This window comes from Brassica oleracea, chromosome C4 (assembly GCF_000695525.1).
Source record: "Brassica oleracea var. oleracea cultivar TO1000 chromosome C4, BOL, whole genome shotgun sequence".
Taxonomy (NCBI): Eukaryota; Viridiplantae; Streptophyta; class Magnoliopsida; order Brassicales; family Brassicaceae; genus Brassica; species Brassica oleracea.
Window position 1 is genome coordinate 38,266,532 of NC_027751.1, and position 6,337 is coordinate 38,272,868.

Here is a 6,337-nt window from a genome sequence, read left to right on the forward strand (position 1 = left end):
TCCATTGGTGAATACGAATCTATACAAACTGATTTTCAGAATATAAGATTTAAGTAAATTGTTTTACAACATTAGAGTATTATAAGAAAAAATCTGAAATTCCCAAATATAACAGAAATGTCGATCTGAAAATTCTAGTATCCAAACAAAAAGCTAGATCTAATAAGTGAAAACTAAAGGCATAAGAAAAACTTCTGTTGGAGATGTTTGTGTGTGGGGATGCTGAGATGTAGCTGCCACCGTGAATCAGTGAGGAGCTTGGACTGTGGAAGAGCAGAGAGAAGCTTGGACTTCAGGGGAGCAGAGAGGAGACAAGAATGCAGAGGAAAATAAAAGAGATTGGACTGCGAGTCTGCGACCACCGAGGAGACGACCGGAGACTGGACTGCTATACTGCCTTGCACCACCAGAGAGGAGATGAACGGAGAGGACACCACACCTTGCACTACCGGAGAAGAAAGAGGAGGTGAGATTCGTAGAGTTGAAAAAGAGATGAGGAGGTGAGATTCTTAGAAGGGAAAGAAAAGATGAGGAAGGGGGATGAAGATCTCAGATCTGAGAAAGAAAGATAAAAAAGGATAAATAAAAAAAAAATGTGTTTCATCCGTTAGATTAAAGTACTATCAACGGCTACGATTAGAAAAGAAGTTATCCTCGCCCTTTTACATCGACCACTAACAATCCACCTTCTTATTTTATTTTAAAATCTTGGTCAGAGAGACGCGGGGAAGGAGGGATAATTTGGCGGTGAGACTAAAATTTTTTATGTGAAAAATAATTCATTCTTTATATGATTACACTGTAATAAATTAGATTTGTAGCCATATTTTAATAAATTATATGTAAAACTACATTCTAATAAATTATATATATGACTTTATCATGATTGATACTACTTAAATTCTATATATGACTACGAAAATATTGTAATCCTTAAATAATTAGTAATGAATTTGACCTATAGCTATTTTTTAATAAGTTATATAAAGCTACATTTTAATAAACTGTATATATGACTTTGGCAAATTTTGACATTTTAAGGTTAAGATTAAACATTTGTAAGTTTAGGTTAAAGTGTATAGAGTTTGGCATTTGGGGTTTAGGCTTTAGGGATTGGTGATAACACACATACATTTGTAGGTTTATTTTAAATTGTGTGTAGTTTGAGTTTGGAGTTTAGGATTAAAGGGTTTAAGAATTGGTATTATACACAAACATTTTATAAATATATATGTTTAAAGTGTATAAAGATTGAGATTTGGGGTTTATGTTTTAGGGTTTAGGGATTGGTGATAATATATATGTTATTGATTTTTAACTATATTTTTTTATAACTATCAATTGATAAATATAATAATTATGGCAACAACTTATCTCTACCATAGGCGTAGCTATTTAGCTACAGAGATCAACGGAATCTATCTCTAGCTATATAGCCACGAATTGCTACGGTTAGCTACAAAGTCGAAATTATATATTATGTTGCCATTTTTGTAGCTAACTCGTTTAGCTACGGAAATTTCTTCGCCCGTCCGTAGCTAATCGAGTGAATTCTTGTAGTGTTATAAACATAGAATGAGACGTATTTTACAATCTCTCTCTCTCAGCTTCCTCTTTCTCCATTGCATGTTCTTTTGTCTACTTCTCCGTGAACTTTTCATCTTTCTCATCTTTCTTATTTTCTTCGTCCTGTTTACAATGCGTTGTTGATATAAATTAATTGTTTTGTACTATATATTTAACAAAGATAGTATAGTACAATATCAATACAATGATTTAACAAACCCTCACGCATGGGGATGTTGAACGTTATCCACATTCGTACAAAATTAACACAGATATCAATGCATGGCTATATTCTTAATAAATGGAGTTGTTATGAATATTAAGCAAAATGACCCTAATAATATCTGATATAAAGTGGTAATTATTGTAATCGATAAAATTAGAATTATTGTAATCGATTAATTTTCAGCATGCTGTTGTCTTGTAGTATTTTTGCATGTCTCGTATATGTAAGATACATAAATATATTATTTATCACAATTATATAGTAATAATTCTTTTGTATTCTTAATAAATGATTACTTGTGCAAATAAATATATATTTAAAATCCCCAGATTATATCAAAGTGTTGATATGGATTTAGATATGATTGATTTGGTTAAATCAGTTTTGAATAAAAAAATGCTTTGATAATTTTAATTCTTAATTTGATTAGAATTTAAAATTAAGATTATCTAAGAATAATTCATATTTTATTTACATTAAAATTAATTTAATTATTTTAATTCAAGTAAAATGCATATAAGATATGCATTAGTTATTTTTATTTTGTATTAGATATAAATTTTAAATAGAAACCATGTGTTAGTGATCCAGTGGTTAAACTCAATCTGGGAAGACATGGGTTCGAGTGCCGCTGGAAAGTGATTATCTTGAGGGATCTTCGGGCCCAATACTGAGAAGCATGCTAACGTGTGGTCACTGGTGGGATTTACATGGAGTGATCACCAACACTCTTGGATGCCTCTGCAGGCTCCCCGACTAAGCTCCGGTAGACGGTCATTGGCGATAGTCAGATCCTCTCAAGGTTTCGGATACCAGGATCATCAAAAATAAAAAAAAATTAATAGAAAATTAAATGGGATTAAAATTAATTTCTCAATAAATTTCAGTAATTTTTGTTGTTAACCCAATTTTATCAACTATCAATGCTCGTTTCGTTGTAAGATTCGCTTGACAAAGCAATGTATCTGCAATTAAATGAGTGAGTGGATGATAACGGTTACCATGTGAAATAAGATTGGTTTAGTTGACTAAACTATCAAAACGGTTTTCGTCTTGAAGAAATAGGTTGGATAAGAAATAAGATGTCGTCTAACAACCAATAATTATATTTCATATTATTATCAAAGTGTTGCTTACTTTTTTACACCAATTCCTTATATTAAAATTAAAAGCCCAATTAATGAACTAAGTCGGTTACAACCACAGAGATCATCGACGGCAAACTGATAAACGAATATAACTAAGATATGACAAAAAATAGATGTGGCTATGGAGAGAACGGATCCATAGAGAAGCTTCACTTGTAATCCTAAAACCCACGTTCGAAGAAACACAAAGAAGTCGAGATCGACGTTGAAGAACCCAACTAATAGGTTTTGAGAGTAAGAAGTCTGTGAAACTCCGTAAAGGATAACAGCTCTGGTGAGAGGGTCGCAGTGACGACTATGTAAAGAATCGTCGATGCTTGAGACAATGAAATATAATGGACACGCAGCGGTGATGTAGTAATGAGCAGATCTGACGAGTTCACACTCTTGCTCAGTAGTTCATGCGACGAGGAAAGGTGTGGGGGATCATAGAGTGGACTCTATGAAGAACCGTCGATGCTTGAGACGACATATTGTGATGGAAACACAGCGGTGATGCAGCAGCAAGAATATCTGGTGAGTCCACACTCTTACATAGAACTTCTGGCGACGAGGAAAGGGATGGGACGATCGTGAGGCCGGCTCTTTGAAGAACCGTTGATGTTTGAGATGACATTGTGTGATGGGGAGGCAGCGGTGACATAGAGGCGAACAAATTTGGCGAATCCACACTATTGCACAGTAGGCGTTACGACAGTTGAATAGAACAATGTTGAATCAGAGCAGAGGGGTCGTCGCTTTAAACGAAAGCTTCACAATGGAAGATTCAGCGAACAAACCAAAGTCCAAAAGGTGGTCGTAGACCTGTAGAGTCTCGGTAGGGAATGATGAAGATGGGGTGACATAAATGGTATTGGTGGTGCATAGGTGACAAAGTGTGATGATGGCAGCGGCGTTGAAGGAGATGCGACAATGGGGTTGGAGGGGAACATGGGATTGGAACTAATAACAGTTGTGGACCAGACACAAAAGATTCACCGGAGATAGTAGAAGCAATCTCCAGCTGGAGAGTAAGGACCGTCACGACTGTATGGGGCGTGGTAGTGGTGGCTGATTCCGGCTGACGAAAGTACCAACACAGAGCAGGTGGAGGTGCATCAAAAACAGAGAAGCAAGCAGATCTGTTAGGCACACGCTTGAGCTGAGCAGTTTCAGAGTGTTCACTCGACCTAAGCAGTGCTGTGGCGGTGGCGAGAAGAGCAGATGGAGCGACAGTGAGGCAAGAGGAAGCAGTGACAGTAACGAAGCGAACACGAGGCATCACGATGGTAAGACGAACAAGAGAAGAGACTGTGGTGAAACAGGTGGAAGGAGCAACAATGGCGAATGGAGAAAATGAAGGGTTAGTGACAGAGCCAAAGCTCAATCGGATTTTAGTGAAATATGGATCTTGAAATATTATATTTGATGAAAATGTTTTGAATATAATACAAATTTTCTTAATTGTTGAGATTTCTCAAATTTCTGAACATTATATTAACATTTTCTATTTTTCTATTCCAGCAATGTTAACTCCTCTCAACTTGTTTTCAGTGAGATATGTTCTCAAGAAGAAAAAACTGAATGGATTGAACTCCTTCAATGATATCGAAACCCGAGAATTGTTCTCAAACAAGAGAGTAGGAACAAAAGAAAGGGTAGGCCAAGCTGGATTGTGAATCCTAGCAAGTCTAATCCTTCTTTTAAGTTTAATCCTTGTTTGGAATATCTAAAAAGGAAGAAAACTTTTGAAATATCGTAATCTGGCATTAATATTATAGAAGTAAATGTTACCACTAGTGATTTTATTTCTTGGCTATTGGATATCGGTTCTCGTGCTCATATTTGTACAAGTATGAATAGTCTAAGCAACAGTAGAATTTTGGAGAAATGACAAGTGGACCTACGCGTGGAAAACGAAGAAAGAGTTGTTGTATTGCCGTGGAAACATTTCATTTGTCTTTACCTTTAAGTTTGGTATTAGAACTTAAGAATTGCTACTATGTATCTACTATAAGTAGGAATATTATTTCCATTCCTTGTTTGAATTTGGAAGGATTTCAATTTTCGATTAAAAAATGTATTGTTCTTTTGATCGTAATGATATTTTTTATAGTAGCGGCCTATTAGAGAATAGACTTTATATTCTAGACCAAAGCATGTCTATCTATAACATTAATTAGTACCACAAGATTCAAGTATAGTGATATGAATCAAATCTTTTAGCATTGTTGTTTGGTTTACATAAATGAGAAGCCCATTCAAAAGCTTTATAATGATGGACTTTTGAACTCATTTGATTATGAATCATATGAAAAAAGTGAAACTTGTTCGTTGGGTAAAATGAATAAGGCTCCTTTTACTGGACATAGTGAAAGAGCTAAAACCTTGTTGGAACTTGTACATACTGAAGTATGTTGATCAGCGAGTATAATTACTAGAGGAAACTATCAGTCCTTCAGTAGATATGATTATTTTTATCCAATGATATATAAGTTTGAATCTTATGAAAAGTTGAAAGAATTTCAGAGTAAAGTATAAATCAACTTGACAAGAAAATAAAACCTCTTCGATCTGATCGAGGTGGAAGATATTTGATTCAAGCGTTCAATGATCATCTGAGAGAAACTCACTCCTCCAAGAATACCACAATTGTGTTGTGTATATGAAAGAAGGAACCAGACTTTATTAGATATATTTTAATTTATTATGAGTTTTACAGATCTTCCATTATCTTTTTGAGGATACGCTCTATAAACGTATGCATTTAGGCTAAATAGATGTCTATCAAAATCAGTTGAGAAGACACCATATGAGATATGGACAAGAAAAGTTCCAATTTTGTCTTTTCTCAAAATTTGGAGTTCTGATGCTTATGTCAAACGTATATTTACTGATAGGCTTGGACCCTAATCTGATAAATACTACTTCATTGGTTGTCCAAAAGAAACCAAATTATTACTTTTACAACTCCATCGAGACAAAATGTTTGTTTCTCAAAGTAGCGTTTTCTATAAAGAGAATTTTTTTTCCAAGAAGAACAGTGGGAGTAGAGTACAGCTCTAAGAAATTCAAGAAACGCAGGCGGTTGTTTTCATCTTCTCAAGAAGATAACCAATTAGATTTACGAAGAGTCGTAGAATCTTCACATGTGGAACCGGAGGTATGTAGGTCCAAAAGGACACGTCACAAACCTGATATATATGGGGTTTGAGTGACAGATATACAGAAAGTTTAGGGTATTGGATCCAGTCGGAGCTATGATTTTAGTATACGGATATGTGCCTTCTGGATATCCAGGTCTTGGATATTCTTCTACATATTGTATTACGCGTGCGTATCTGGATCCGGATATGGATCCGTATAGAAATAAAATAGATTTTTTAAAATATTAAATTCTTAAAATAATACATAAATC